At 39.6% G+C, this 16,287-nt stretch overlaps 1 long non-coding RNA gene across 1 annotated transcript; it reads right to left on the reverse strand.

Moving 5' to 3' along the window:
• Nucleotides 1-858: 858 nt before the first annotated feature.
• On the reverse strand, nt 859-9,169 carry LOC120756721 (uncharacterized). Its single transcript, XR_005702219.2, has 4 exons — nt 9,049-9,169; nt 8,660-8,793; nt 6,337-6,509; nt 859-965 (listed from the first exon to the last, which is right to left on the reverse strand). It is a non-coding gene; the product is annotated as an uncharacterized LOC120756721 (long non-coding RNA).
• Nucleotides 9,170-16,287: the final 7,118 nt, after the last annotated feature.

The following is a 16,287-nucleotide window of genomic DNA, read 5'->3' on the forward strand; positions in this document are numbered from 1 at the left end:
GAGAGAAAAGACCCCCCCAAAAAATAGCTTTTGGGCAACCTGCAGCTCTCTTGAGAGGGCAGAGAGAAAAGCCAGTGCTCAGCACAGGTCAGGACACCACAACCAAGCAAGCAGGTGTGACCTCTGAGGGATCTATCACTGCTGCAAGGAAACCCAGAATGCCAGCAGCCATGTGCCAAAGCCAAGAAAGGGACAGCAGACACAAAAAGCTGGTCTGACCTTCCGCAGCACTTTCCAGGTTGGAAACAGTTACTGGGAGTATGTGCTCCAGTTGTTGTCCCAACAAAAGCATGATTGCTCTTGTAAAAGACATTCTTACAGTTATATTTTGGAAGAAATGCCTCAATGAGGCACATGCAGAAGGAAGATGTTGTCTGAAACTCATTTTGACTTGAGCTTTCAACGTTGCTTTATGAGTATCTAGTTTCAAGCAAAATTAACATTCCCCTTAATTTTCTCCATTCGCCTCAATGCAAATTGTGTCCCTCTTAGCGTCTCCCAAGGAGATGGGGGTTGCAAACAATTTGGTTTTGTTGAATTGGTTAGCCAAAACAGGAGGCACTGTTTAGAATTTTAGTATGATCTTGCTTTTTTCTTCTTTTCAGAGGAGGTTTAAAATGATGCGTTTATGCTTTTATCCTCTTGGTGTATTTCACTCCCATTTGAAAAGATATGCAAATCAAGCTTCAGTGTCTGGAGCAGCCAGTCCAAGCGTTCTATTTTATCAATTTCAAAAGTCGATGCCCTGTGCCTTACCACATATTAAGTAAATCTTTCTATATATCCTTTATAAAAATTTAAGCTCATGGTCTTGAAAAGTACAAGTGTTAAGAAAAGAGAGGACACCTACCGGATAAGAAATTATTAGAGCTATAAGAGTTCAGGCAATACTTATTCTCTCTTGGCTTTTTCAATTATGCCAGGTTTGGGAGGAAGGGAGTCAACCATTTCTCCAGCAGTCCATTCTGCATATAAGGCAGACACAGTAAGTCATCAATAACATGAGAAAGAGATTTTATATCTACAACACATACGCTGATAGCTTTGGAAAATAACTATTTTTCACTTAATATTTAACCTCCTATGCAACCATGCACTGCTTACAAAAAAATGTCCCAACCTTATTATCAGTGCTGTACAAACATGAAAAGGCTGATCAAGTCCATTGCATAGCCCTGGCTTGGATGTTATTGTAAAAATTACAGCAATAATTATAAAAAATACATATCTAATAACCATGTTTTCCCCTTACCCTAATTTACCAAGTGCAGTTTCCCAGGCAACAGACTAGTCCAGACAGTCTGTAGACCTCTGAAATTTTTTCATTCAAAATATGAACCATTGTTAACTGAATTTACGTCAGCTTACACAGGTTTGCTTTTCTTAGCCACCTGGTGTGCACTGCTCACAAGTAATCTCTATACGTGCTGCAATGGACACTTTATGTGTTCAAACCCAGTACAATAATTTAATTTTCCAAGTAGAAATTTTTTCTGGTTAAAAAAGTTATAAAAATGGGTGCACACATGTTTGTGACCCCCCATCGCTCCCTCTTTCCCCACTGCTTTCCTAAGCACACACAGAAAAGAACTTTCACAAACCCCAGATCTGACATCAGTTTTTGGACCAAATTGTGTAATATCTTCTCTCCCATAATGTTGAAACCAACCCATTACACTAGTAAAAGAAAAACAGTCAACAAAATGGGTATTTCTGCATTCAGAACCTCTAGAAGTCTTGCTTATCCCTAAACATTGCAAATATGCTGAAGAAGCAATTTAGTTACTCTAAAAGTACCATGCCTAATTAAGAACATAAAATGTCCAAAAGGAAAACAATTCCGTTAATTGTGCCATCATTCCTGCAAAACATACCTGAGGAGAAAGCAGTCTGTGACCTGTAAATATATGCACAAATGTGTCTCTACTTCCAAGTTATCCTTTGTGAAGAGACTGAGATGATAAACTAGGTCTACAGTGAGAAGTATCACTGCTATATGCCTGTTCCTCAGCTGAACTAAATGTGCATCATAAAATAAGAAGCTATGTGAGAGCTAGTTATGTCTTCCTATTTTGGGATTTTTTTTTAGACTAACTCAGAACCTAATGCAAACTATGTCACTTAAAGCCTAACGCATGTCATAATCTGTTTTTTCATACATTGGTCATGTATCTTCTTCACAGTCTTGCCAAGGAGGCAGCGTAAGAATCAGCATGTCAGGGACTCCTCACAGGAGTGAAATTCCCATTTGGCTCTGTAGGCTGCTGTCTGTCTCCATGCACTACACAGATGGAAGACAAGTTCACAAATTGAAGAAAACTTACCAAGATCTAAGAGTTCAACCAAACACTAAACATGGATTTCTCTTACAGATCACTCACACATGCAGCCACTGACATCTCTATGGAAAACTGTCAGATATATTGCCTATTTGAAAATAGTGATTTGCAATAAAACAGAATTCCAGGAAAGGACAATATGAAATAGGTGAGGGTTTTTTCTCATTTGTTCTGTTTGCTATCATAAAAATAAGGGAATTTATTTTTACTGTTATTTTTTTCCCTCCAGATTATTATAAATATAGGATAAAGTCTGATATCTGGGGCCATATTTGCATTCACTGCCACCATCCCACTGTAAAACCTTTAAATCTGGCCTGAAAATATATTAAGATTCCTGGACCTAAAATAATCTGCGGAAAAACTTTGTGCATCTCAAGACAAGACAATATGATTTCACTGGGTATATGTTAGAGAACTACTAATTTTTACTTAACATCTCTGACTAACATATAGCTCTTGTTCTGTTTCTTTCTAGCTATACAAGAATAAGAGAATTAAAATTTTCCCATCTTACCAGCTTCCCCTCAAAGTCAATAACCTGATATTTATATTGCAGAGGCCTTGTTCAGAAAGCTGGTATCATAGGGACATTGTCACTTTTTAGAAGTTCCTGCTCAACCTAACTGAAAAGTCCCTGTGAGAGAGATTTTCAAGCAAAGTAACTCATAACCTTTTTTATGTATAGAAATAGACCACTAATAAAAGGCAATAAAGTATTTCCCTCACTCCTTTTATACTAAGCAATGGATTTTCCCCATTGTAATAGACTCCTAAAAGCAATGGTTGCCAAAGAGTTAAAGGTACAAGAGCAATTAACTGTTAAAATCAGAAGTGCTAGCACACCAAAATGGAAAGAGTTCAAATTTCTGCTGTGCATCCTTTGTTTCTACTGCTGTAGAGTTCCAGCTTTCCCACTTCCACTTTTTTCTCACTTTCAGATTTTCACTGCTAAGAATTATAGGAAGAGAAAATGTTTTCCAACAGCCATTTTAATTTTAGAAACGTTTATTTGGTAACTCAATGTTAAACTCAAATTATTATATGAATTTAACTTTATTGTCAAAAGGCATTTCAAAAAAGAAAAAACACAAAAGGATTTGTGGATGAGCTCTTAGTTCTGGTAATGACTTCTTTTGGATTGCCAGGTAGCCCAGGAGCATAAAGCAATGTTGAAGTGAAAGGGGAGGTAATGCTACCTACAAGAGTGCAAATGCATATGACACTTAATAACCCTCTACAAAAGTAGGAATGGCTGACAAATACTAACCTTGGAGAAAACAGCAGAAAATATGTACAAAAGCAAGGCTTTGGGGAACTAATACAGGAATGGCAAGAGGCACTCTTGGAAGGCCACTGAGGTTTAAAGAGCTAATTTTCAAAAAAAATTGTAAACCAAAAAACAGTATGTAGTCAGAAGATCTCAGTAGCCATAGTCTACTGATCTAGGAATTGGGGGAAATGAATCAAGTGGAGCAAATCCATGATATGAGCTGATTAACTGCTAAGTATGTAAAACCTCTTAATAGCCACAAAATTCAAAATTTAGCAATTAGTTCTCTTTCCTTCCTACTAGCTGTGGTCACCTCATGAGAAGGAGTCTGTGGCCTTCAGCCACCCTCCAAGGAGGAGGATTAACAGCCTCATTAATTATGACAGGCACTCCTTTAAGTGCTATTGAGATCAGTGTTAGTTTCTGCAGGGTGTGAGATCATGCTAACAGTGGCCACCTCACTGTGACACTGAGCTGTTAATGCCCTACTCCTGTTTCAGCATGTTCACGCCCCATGAAAAAATACTAAGGTAGCAAATGCCATCATGATTGCTCAGTGCACTCAGAGCAACTTCACAGGCACCGTGTCCTGGGAATTTGGCAAGGCAGGGAGGAAATCTGGTGTTTATACTACATGGCACATGTATGAAACACTTCTCCACGAGTGATGAAGCTAGCAAAGAAGGTCCCAGCTGTTAAGCAAACAAGTATCAGCTGTCATTTTCATCAGCCCGCTGAATGTGCCTGCATCTCCTCGGATGGACATCCTTGTGCACCTTTCCCAGGTGCCCACAAACCCCAGCAGCCTCTCCGAGACATGACTTTGTAACTGCACACTTTGTCCCCTCATTCTGTTTAGCTGCTGGCCACTCTTCTTCAGGGAAATAATGCTGGTGGAACAAGGCAGAGGAACCAGAGAAAATGGTTTTGTGATTTCAAGACGCATACAGATACAATAGCCAGTGCAGCAGGTATGATCCTGACCTCGCCACCATGGCTCTGCGATCTGTCACCCCAAAACTGCTCCTGCTTCCATCCACTCAGCACAGACCACGTGGTGTCTGCTTTCATTGTCTCACGTACTTCAGCAGTATAATGATGTAAATTGTAAGTCATATCTAACTGTGAGAAATAAAGGTTCTAGCCATAAATAACAAAGAGTTTTTTTCTTACTGATTCATGTTTCTGTTTAATTATTCTGATTTAAGAAAGAAAACAAATGTTACAAATTCCTTTGAAAGTTCTCAGAATTGTATGTTAGTAGTTGCAATTTCAATTTAGGGTCCTAAAAAAATACTTATTGAGCTATTTGGGATCTAAATGTTTCTCTGAAAATTATCAAAATCACAATATATATTGGACAAGTATACAGATTTCTGATTAAAACCAGAATATTTCTCATAACACTACGAATTACTTGCCATGTTGGTCAGTAGCTTTGGGGCCTTCTGCAGTTACACAAGACATGAAAAATTTAGTTGCTGTCTTCAACTGTCAGTCAAATTTCTATTTTGTTGACCAACATCAAGAAAAATATTACAACAGGATTACTGAGACAGAGCCCAATGTTGGGCAAGGTGTATAAGGCCATAGGAGAGACAGAAGAATAACAGCAGAGAACTGAACTTGGCTCCTCCATGTCCTAAGATTTAGACTTAGTCACTCAGCAGAGGTCTATGAAGAAAGCACTGTAGCTCCAAGCTGGTAAATGAGACACCTCCACTAATGTGAATCAAACTCCCACATCTTTCCAAATAAGTGCACTGCTGGGACATAATCCAGGATCATTTCCTCCATTTTTTAGCAAAGCAGATAAGAAAGGTTAAAATTCAATTTCACAGCACGGCAGAGAGAAAGCATTTTTTACCTTGAAGGGTTTTAATAAGAAAACAGTTTAATCCATTTTCAATAATCAGCATTGCTTCAGCTCATTCATAAAAAGGAACTAAAAGTTTCTAACTTTTCCAAGGCCACCTGGCTTTCTTCACACAAGCGAGTATCCTGAAATACAGGGTAATCTGAATTTTGAATTTACAGTTCACTTACTCTCCATTGGTTATGCTGTTCATACAACTACTTCTCTACGTTTCACTGAGGATGCATTGTGCTGCTTTAAGCTGGCATATTACCAGATAACTTGAAGGGTACTTTCACTCTTCTTCACAGACTCCTTTTGCCCCTGCAAACACTGTATCTGATCCTCTGGCTCCCTAGTCTCTGTCTTACCCTTCCAAAACGTTCACTCTTTTTGGGGCATTTGCAAAGTAAAAATAACAAGCTACATCCTGCTAAGAGTCTTGGTGTCCCAGCCCTGACAGCCACTCCTGGCTCTGCTCACACCCGCTCTCCCTGCTGCTCCTGAGATCCAGTGAGTCATTGCTGGGAAACACAGCCTCTTCCTCTAACACCAGCTGCTCTCAAAATCAACAACAAACTGGAAATAATATTATCTCTCTTTCATAGGATAGAACAGTATTTTCTGGCCAGCCCCACCAGTTTGAGGTGGTTTTTTTCCATCTCTCTTACGGCTTCAACTGTGTCATTCCCTCTCCTTTGAAAACTGAAAACACAATTAAACCTCATTGTCAACTACCAGCAAGAAAAAGATCACTTTTATAATTTCAACATGCAAATTTTACAGTTGGGGAAAACTAAAACAAAGAATCCCAATAAACCTTTCTCCTAAATCCATATATTTTCATGAATTTCATATTTTTCACATACCTTAGAAATGTACATTATGTTCTCCATGTTTTGGTAGAAATAATTGCCTCTCCACTGACAACTTGTCAGGTTTCAGGATGATGCAATATGAGAAGACAGAGATATAATCTTCCAGATTTATAGCAGAAATATTCCTCACAGACCCTTAACTGGTGCAGTGGTACAGAGTGCCCCTGCAATATACAATCATAGTAAAAGTTATGTTATCTGAGGTAAAAGGCTCCCTGCACACACCTGAATACTCTCCTAATAACTTTTTAAGTTATCCATAGCATTAAAAAATTATAAAAAATAGTTACTTTTCACAGTGGTCCTTCCTATTTTACATATGAGTCTTCAGCTTCTTCAATCAGTTTTTTTACTATTTTGGTTTAGATTTTTTTTTTTTTTTTTTTTTACCACTATCTGTCTCTGCCCTTGGTCTTCATCAAGATTTCTCTACGAACCTTTCACCATGATGATATCAAGTGCAAAAGTAGGCTGCTGAAAAGGGAGGGATTAAAAAAGAATAAGTACATGTGTTTATATGTATGTACAAATGCACCTACACATCTGATAGCTCCTAAGGTATGTTTCTAATTGTGTATGTGTGAGCAGAGTACCCACCAAGTTCCCAGATGCCTTTTGTAAAGAACTGATTAAGCTCTGAATATTTAGAATTAGAACTAAATATACACAACTGATGTTTCCTACATGAAATATTCTGTTCATCTCAGAGGGACCCAGTTTATTTTCAAGGGATAAGGAGCCAGTAAGAAAATGCACAGATAAAAGCAAATGAAAAGAAACCTTCATAATTAGAGGCATGATGTGTTCTTTTCAAATTTGATACACATAGAGAAACACTTAAGACACTCTTCATATACATCTACATAAGAGGAATAGCCAGAGGTCGGAGAATGAGCAGCCAGCAAGCAAAGAAAAGCATAAGCGGGGCCCACTCCCCCAGAGTCTTGGGCAGGATGCTCCAGGAGGTGGCCTAGCAGCCGCCCCCACATGAAATCAGTCACGGGCAGACCCAGCAGAGGTGGCTGCTGTGCCCTGCCCAGCCAGGCCCTCCAGCTGTGCTGAGGGGGGATGTGCAGCTGCCCAGGCACTGACTTGGCAAGGTGCAACCAGCTGAGTGCACCCAAGGGACTGCAGTGCTTGTCACAGAGCCCCTCCCTGCTGCTGCACGGGACACGGAAATCCCTGCTGGAGACAACGACACCAAGCTGGGCATGGCACAGATTGGGGTCTGCCACAGGAAGGCAAACATCACAGAACTCAAAGCCTGTTACCAGCAGCAGAAATTATTCAGCTTCTATGGCTAGCTAGATCAAAAATGCCACAGAAGGTTAATCCCTCTTTCCAGAAGGCCAAGAAATGAGTGCAAAGTGATTAGGCAACAATCACAGCAGATTTCTAAAATAATGTAATGAAACAGACTCTGATATTGAGACATGCTGGAGACCAACCTAGAACCAGCGCCAAGTTTAAAAAGCCCATGGTACAGGACAGGAGACACAAATGATCCAGGGCTGGCAACAGTGCTCAGGGACCCTGCTACAAACCTTAAAACCCCAGCTAAGCCTCAGAAGAGGCTGAATCAGAGCTGTTCATTTTTAATGCTAGAAATTATATAACACCAACCTGGTTTTATTTCAGTTACTGAGGCACAGACTGTATAGCTGATCTAAAAAGTGAAGATTGTTTTTCCTGAGCCAGACAATTTAAGGGATTGATCACACAGGTCCAAGAGACAATGTAGAAGAATTCAAGTGATTGACTGATAAACAGGAATTTGAACATCCTTTCCTGTCTACCCACAAAGTAGCCATAACTAGCAAGGTGTACTTGCTCAGATCACCTCCCTAATTTTCTTCATGCTTAGCCCAAGCCAGACTCCTGTTGCTGGATCAGCATAAGCATAAGGGTAGAGACTATATGCTGCCTGTATTAAAAATACGGTACACTCATTTTCTGCAAACTCACAGCCTGCAGGAAATCCACCACTTGTCTCTGGCAGGAGGCAGATGCTTACAGAATCCTGCCCTTTGGCTTCTGTGTCAGGAGGAGTCAATACAGCCCAGACTGAGCTCCGGGGGCTGTGTGGTTACAGTTCTGAACTGCAGCCCAGCATGCACACAGAGCACGGTGGTGACAAAGAGGGAAACACAACCTTACCTTTCCAATAAAGCTGCACCTGCTAAGACTTATCCTCAACAGTAAAATGAATCTTCCATAACTCTATAGCTGTAGCAGGATGTAAAAACTGTTTCTGTCATATAACACACTTAGTGTTGGGTTTATGTGCACATAAGCCAAGAATGGGGTTACTCACAGGCTCAGAGTTGAACATGGTATGAATGCAAGCACTTGCTGGGCCAGCTCCCAAGTGCCTCCTTCATTATCTCCATATCTCAAAATTATGATTTCCAATTCAGACTGCTCAGTTTCTCCATGCTATTGTACTTTCTGCTATGCCAAATAAAAAGTTTTCATATTAATTTTAGCAGATGCTTTAATTTATCCTTTATATTATATTTTATTAATGCCTATTTCACTGGCATCTAGGCAGATGGCCAACTTCAAAACCAAAGTTTTATGGAGGAATTACAAGAATAGTCAGGCAAATGGGTTCTTCACAGCTGGGAAGCTGTTACAGTATGGTATATTTATAGTATATAAAAGATACTTGTGAACAGAACAGATGGTAACTTAAGAAATTACCTGAATTTGGATTTTGTCCTGAATTTCAGTAAGTCCTTGTGAGTTTGACATTCAGCAGTTTTATTCTTTCAATCTCTTTACTTCTTCTTCTAACATCACATGCGCAGGTTTTCTGAAAAAAGATACTTTCATAAATTTAAAAAAAAAAAAAAAAAACCTTTCAGAAAGGTTAAGCAATAACTTGAAACTGTTAAAGTCAGCAGATTTCTTAGAGTCAAAGTTACGAACAGCTGCAGTGTCTCCCACAGATGTGACACAAGACTTTGTAAACACATGGCTACCTAAGTGTACAAGTGTGACAAACACATCAGTTCATCACCGACATGTTTGTTTTATAAGCCATTTGAAGGTAAACTCGTATTTTACAGCCACTTAAGTTTTGAAGTTGAAGCCTAGCTGGGAAACTTTGGAAAATGAGAGAAACTTTTAGAACAGTTTCTGTGCCAACTGTACCTAAAGTACCATTTACCCTTCCTTTCAGAGGTGATTAAGAGGTTTCTACAGGAACTGAAAGCCTTTTGGGATGTGCATTGTGATTTTTAGACACACATAGTATTTACAAGTTTTTTACAGCAAATTATGTACTTTACACTTGCAACATCTAAGTTTATCAGCTGAATTCAAAGGACAGTTTTCCAATACCCAAATGTTCATAAGACCCTCACTTCCACTTGACTAATAAGCAGAAGAATATAGGTATTTAAACATGAAATTCTGCTTCACAACAATTAGTCTATGGTCTGATGGCCATTAAATGGAATGCTCTGTGCTGCAAGGTCTCTTTTCTTGGCACAGTCTCCCTTGCAGATTGTTACATTACCTGTAGCAGCATTTTCTGTATTACAGAATACAACAGGTATAGTCCTAAGTTTAAAATTAACTTTAAACAAAAAAAGTTAAATGATTTAATAAAAATTATCTTGGTTACACAGAAAATTACTAGTCTATCATTTTTGGTAGATCCAGTAGTTAAACTTTACTGCTCAATATCCTAAGTGAACCTTGGGCTTTTACACAAGCAAAAATGGAGATCAGCATATCAGACATTGCGTAGCATTTGTTTGTTCTATTTTGTGTATAGTCACAATCCTTTGTATTAATAAACTAAAATGTTCATTATAAATTCTCTCCAGAGGGACCCGTGACCTTTTTCTGTGGAGCCACAGAATCTGATTAAATGTAAGAAAATAGACTGTATTTATGTCTTGATTCTCAGATGGTTACGAACCAGCAGGCTTCCCTAACAGGACAGCTCTGAACTCCTCTAATTCAGCTGTTGTTTGTTTGGATCAGTAACAGATATGTTCAGCTTGTTGCATACCTCAATCAACTAACCCACACAAGGAAGCTACCACACAGATAATTTATATAAAATTCACTTTCACTAGGCCTCTTTTGGGGGTTGCTTGGTCATAAAATCCAGTCAGGTATTAGGATTTTAGGAAAAAACTATTCGTTGTTGATGTGGCTCTCTCTCTTTCCCAGAGCCCTGGCTCCATTTTTGCCTTTGCTAGCTTGAGAGAGAATCCACACCTGGAAGGATTTTTTCCCTCAGGGTCTTAAAGATCCGAGAGGCTGCAAACCTTTTCCTTTAGAGAGAGCAGGTCCCCATCGATGGCAAAAGGAAAGAGTCTGTTCTTGGTCCAGGGGGGAATCACGGCTTTACTCTGGGGTCCTGCCCCCACAGGGTCGGGAGCCCAGTCCAGCCCCCATCCCAAGATCTTAGCCAGAGATCCACGTGCTCTCCTGGCTTTTATCCAGGGGGAAGGGCCTAGAGCCAGGGACAAGCCCCTACCCAATCAAGGATAAGGTGGGAGTGGAACAGAGTTGGGTTACATTCCAGTGTGGGAGGATGGGAGGGGAGAAGGCGCAGGGAGAAACCTCCTGATACATGTTAGTACAGAATAAACCATTACAAAACCCAATATAAAAATGAAATACAATATAAACCCAAATAATGCACTACAACACGTTGTTTTCTCATATAATTACTTGAATGTACTTTTCCACAGTGACAAATCACATTTTTTTTTGTACTGGGGAGCCGAGTCCGGGTTGTCACATGCAGCAAGTTCTCCTTGAGACATCTACCTCTTCCCAAAAACCTTACAAGGAGCCTATGGAGCATTGTCTTCATAGTCTCTCAAAGTAACACACTTGCCTTCCAATTAAATATCTGTTCTACAAGACTTGACTATACTGCACTCAACTGAAAATATATTAAAGCAGATGCACACTTTTTAGTTCCCAGAGTTTTCTTGACATTTATATATATTAGACTTATGGATCATTCTGGAAACATCTTGTTTGCTGCTAAGGTAGCTAGTAAGTGCTAGCAGTCAAATTTGGTTTAAATATACAGCAGTTGAAATAAAGGGTTTATTATGAAACATTTCATATTTGTGAGCATGAGCAAGAATGCAAAGCAAACAAAGACATATGGTTAAGTTGAGCATTATTTAAACTCTAAACTCATTTCAGTTTTTTCCTTTATCTCAAAGATTAGCCTTCTAAACACAGACGTTTTTAGAATTAACCTATTCTACTTTATAAAACACGAAATTGCTATCGAGAAAAAACTGTGAAACCATCTCAATCCTGCTTCCCTGGCTCGCTTATTGAGGCTGGCATTGGTTCTCTTTGGGTTTTCAGCATCCATGAAGAACAAATTCTACTTAGCACTAATGAAAATTTAAAAAAAAAAAAAAAAATAAAAAAATCCACCCAACAAAAAAAACCAAACCAACCTGAGAGGGAAAAAAACCAAAAAAAAAACCAACAAAACAACAAAACAAACAGGTACCCAAAACAAAAGAAACCAAGAACAAACTTTACATCTCTTATTTCCACTGAAATCACTTTGGGCCAAATTCAACAAAGGACTGAAGGACTTGAAAGGCAATTGCTTCAGGGCTTGTCTTTTCAATGCCTGGAAATGATGTCAAGACAACAGGTCCCAGGATGGGCTGTGTGTGCAGAGCAGGAGCGGAGCAGGAGCGAGTCTCACACGAGGTTTACAGCAGCCAGGCTGTGGGGTGGTAGCTGTCAGAAACCAACCACTCATTTCTGGGAAACAACAGGGTGAGCCCTTTCAACCCTTCAGCTGATCTACCCATGACCAGAACAATGAGCTTCTCTTCCAGACTTTGGAGCAGTGGAAGAGCTGGGGTTTTGCCTGTGACAGCATCTCTGCCTGTGTTCCTCGCCTCAGCCAGCAGCCTGCATCCCAGCCGCGGCACAGCGCGGTCAGAGCTGAGCAGGGATGCAGACAGGCTGAGGCACCAGCCTGGTGGGGCTGTGGCTCAGCCACCAGTGTCCAAAGACACTCCTCTGGCCCTCCAGCCCTCTGGAGCTCAGGTGCAAGCTGCAGCTCAGCCCCCGCAGGGCCAGGGCTGCTCTGGGTATACACAGACACGATGAACAGCCCTGGCCATGCCACGGCTCAGCCAGGACAGCTCAGAGAAATGCAGGGAACGCAGAACAGGGAGCAGCTAGGACCTAAGCTCAAAGCAAGAACCCTGAAAACCCCTCTGTAGCTACTTCCTTATCTCCACGTTCAGGCCAAAGATTGGTGGCTCAGCTCTTTCCTAATATGGGTCTCAAAGTCCAAAGTCTGATTGCCTTTATTCACCTTGGCAATATTTTTTACAAGGGGAGTACACTAATATTAAGGCTCTCTGCAGTAGAACGTATTGCTCAAACTGAGCAATGGTGGCAAAACCTATTCCAGGGGAAGGAAAAGAAAAAAAAAGAGCAATTGCAAACACTGTGGGAAACTTAACGTGGACATTTTTTAGCATCAGAAAATTCTGGAGGCTTCCAAATAAACTCATAATTCAGAAGCATTTGAGAGACAGCAGTGCATCAATAATAGATTTTTTGTAGGTTATATCCTTGAAAGAAGGTAGATGGTAGAGCAGACAAAATAAAGTTGTTGGTAGCCTAATACATTGCAAGTGGTTTGTCACCTACAAGACTGCATTCTTTAAAGATATCTAACACACACATACAAAAAAAAAAAAATCTCAAGTGAATTTATTGACCAAAACCAGTTCCACAGAACCAATTAGTATCTTACACAGGCTGCCCTGCAAGGCTTATGAGGCCATCCATCACTTGTCCATTTAACTATTTAGCATTTGTTCCAGCAATTTGTCACACTGTCAGAATGGTAGCATTTCAGAATAGCAGTTTTGGTTGAGAGAAATCTAACTCAGATAGTGCAGATATTTCTTTTCTAATAAGACTTACACAAGATTTATGTTTCTATTATTTTTAACCTTAAGCATCTTGTCTGGAAGGTGAGGTTAATTCTTTGTATTTCAAAGTTTCCACATTTAAATCAATTGTGTTAGATGAGAATTTAAAAATATTATGCAAAATGGAATTACTTCAAACTTCATCAATTCACAGTTCTAACATCACAGAGTACATTATCTTACAGCTGTAGTGCTTACATTTTTACCACTTTTGCCATCTAGTCATTTGCTTTTACGCTTATTTTTGGTTACTTTCTGAATTTCACCAAAAGAATCACAAAAAAGTTACCTTTCCGTTGAATGAGATGCAAAGTTTCAACATAACATTGGCACATCTACTCACAAGGTATTTTAAATTTTTCAGGCTCTATATATCAAAAGGAAAAGAAAAAAGGATTGCTGATGAGTTTCAATTACTCACCTCCAGATATTTATAAATATAAATTCAAATGAATGCATAAAAACTAAAATGCAAAAGAAATATTTCAAGGTCTGCTATCTCTAAAAGAGTATTTGAAGTGTGTAACGCAGGTAACTGGGAACTGTTCAAAAGACTGGCACTTACTTTTAAACACATCCAAAACATTTTACCTGAACAACATGTAGGAATTAGACTAACACAATTCCCACATTAAATGAAAGCAGCTACAATGAATATGTCATGCCTTGTCAGAGAACTCTTGCGGTTCTACCACGCATGGTGGTGTGTCCACACACCTGCAATACTGCCACTTCAGACTCTACCAAAACAGGAGCTACTGCAGAATAACCTTTAGATTTGTTTATTGTTTCAGAAGCAGGACTCTGTTTTTTTAATGGTGCGAGCACACAGATCAGATGTCTGCTTTCCTGATACCCCGTAGAGATTCCTGATTTAGATTTCATATAAAGAGGCTGCAGCAAAGAAACCTGGGAATCAAATGCCATCTCTGCATCTGAATGCTGTTAAGTAGCTCCCATGGCATTTCTCCCTGACTCTCAGTGTGTGTCTGTCACTAAGCTCACTCCCAGAGATAAAACAGCAAATGTGAACTCCTGCGGGAAAGCACGTCAAGTAAAAACCTTTCTTGAAGCCTTGAGAATACTCCAGCTCAGTCAATCTTCAGGCCTTCAATCAGCACACCCATCTCACCTTGTATACAGAAGGTTTTACAGGGTACCAGTGTTAGGTAGGGATAACCAAATGTTTAATAAATCAAGAGAAAAGTGAATATCTCTGTGTAAAAGGCTTGGCAAATAGATAAAATAGCAACTAGATAATACAGATTAGCACTGCTCAAACACCCCAAAACAATTCCCACTCTGCTTTGATGAGTGGTCTTAGTGTTAAACATGCTTGACAGATTTGAAGCTTATATTTTATTTGTCTCTACCTATTTCTGTTTAATTTCTGATTATTAATTATTTCTGATTAATTGCATTAGTCAATTATCTTGATATCTGTTAAATATCACTGCTGTATTAGTCTGCCTGTAAAGGATGCATGTACCTTAGACATAGGTTACTCTGCCCTCAAAATAAGTAGCATTAGCAGTTACACTCAGAATAGCACAGCAATTCTTGCAATACTGGAGAGGCAAAGTGGTAGAAGGAAGAACCTGCAGGACAGACCATCAGTTCACAAGAGCCAAGGAGTTGGTTCCAGGAAGACACGGCCAGAACGCCCAGTTAGAAGAGAAGAAGGTGCTCACACCCATAGGCATGCTTAGCCCAGCTGCAGGTCTTGAGGTTGAGAAACACCTATTTACTTATCTTTGGAGGAGGATTTGCTTGTTTGCTCTCTTAAATGTATGCCCAACATTAAAAAATGAAATACACATGGAAAATTATTCCAGCTACGGAGAGTGATGTAGAAGAAAACCCCAACCAAACAAAAACACCCACCCTGAAAACAAAAGTTTGCTGTGTTAAACACAAGCATGAGAGGAAGACTACCCACAGCCAACAAACTGTTGGTTCATCTAACCAGTCTTTAGGGAGAATTTGAAAACCTACCAGTAATATCACTACCAGTAATAGGATGGACAAAGAAAGCCAGCAAAAAATACCATGGACTGACTTTGGCATAGAGACAGTAGTGAGTCCTTCTGCCAGAAACCTTAGGAAATAAAAAATAAACCAGAAGAAAGGATATGCTGATATTTACATACTGCACTCCCCTCTACTCACCCACCATCTGCAAAAAAAAATTTAAAATCCAAAAACTTCTCTGCAGCTTCTGATTTTCTTTTCATTCCCTTTTGTAAAGGAAGTTTCAGGTCAGCTCCCAGAAGCTACAGAAAAGCTTTTGGGGGTTTAATAATCCAGAGTTAATAGCCATTCATTTGTCAGGTTTGGTACAGAAGGCGGGCCAGAATTAATTTCTTGCTTAACCAAGGCTGAAATTCACATTTAAAGCATAAAAAGACATAGCTGTTACTGAAGTCTCATTCAGCAAGAGACATTCAGAGTGAGATGATCGCAGCAAGAACTTGTACTGAATATAAAAAGCATCTGGGAACAGGTAGAGTCTCAAACAAAAAGACAAATGTTGAAAGAGAAAAATAAGAAATAACCCAAATTCATCACAAAGGGCCAAACCAGCCTCTGCCTGCCTGTGTGTAGCTGCTGTCAATGACATGAGAATTGACCTCTAAACCATGGCTACTCCATCAGCTGGCACTCTGGGCAGTTCAGTGCAGAACTGATTGGAATCACATAATCAGTTCAAAAAGGTTTCACAACGGCCCTAAATGTGGTCGCTAGCAAAAATGGGGCTCACAGGTATAAAGATCAATTACTATTTAAGTAACATTCAGTGAGGTACACTTGTACTTCCATCAAGATGGGAAGAGGAAAGTGAGTCTGAAGAAGCAGGATTTCAAAAGAAGTACAGCAGCACTTTCCCTTATAAACCTCTCCAGAGAAAGAAAACGTGTGAAATGAAATAAAGATCGTCTGTAAATAATCACATTAAGCATTAAAATTTCCTGAAAACAGA

The sequence above is a fragment of the Hirundo rustica genome, chromosome 9, assembly GCF_015227805.2.
Source record: "Hirundo rustica isolate bHirRus1 chromosome 9, bHirRus1.pri.v3, whole genome shotgun sequence".
In the NCBI taxonomy this organism is placed as follows: Eukaryota; Metazoa; Chordata; class Aves; order Passeriformes; family Hirundinidae; genus Hirundo; species Hirundo rustica.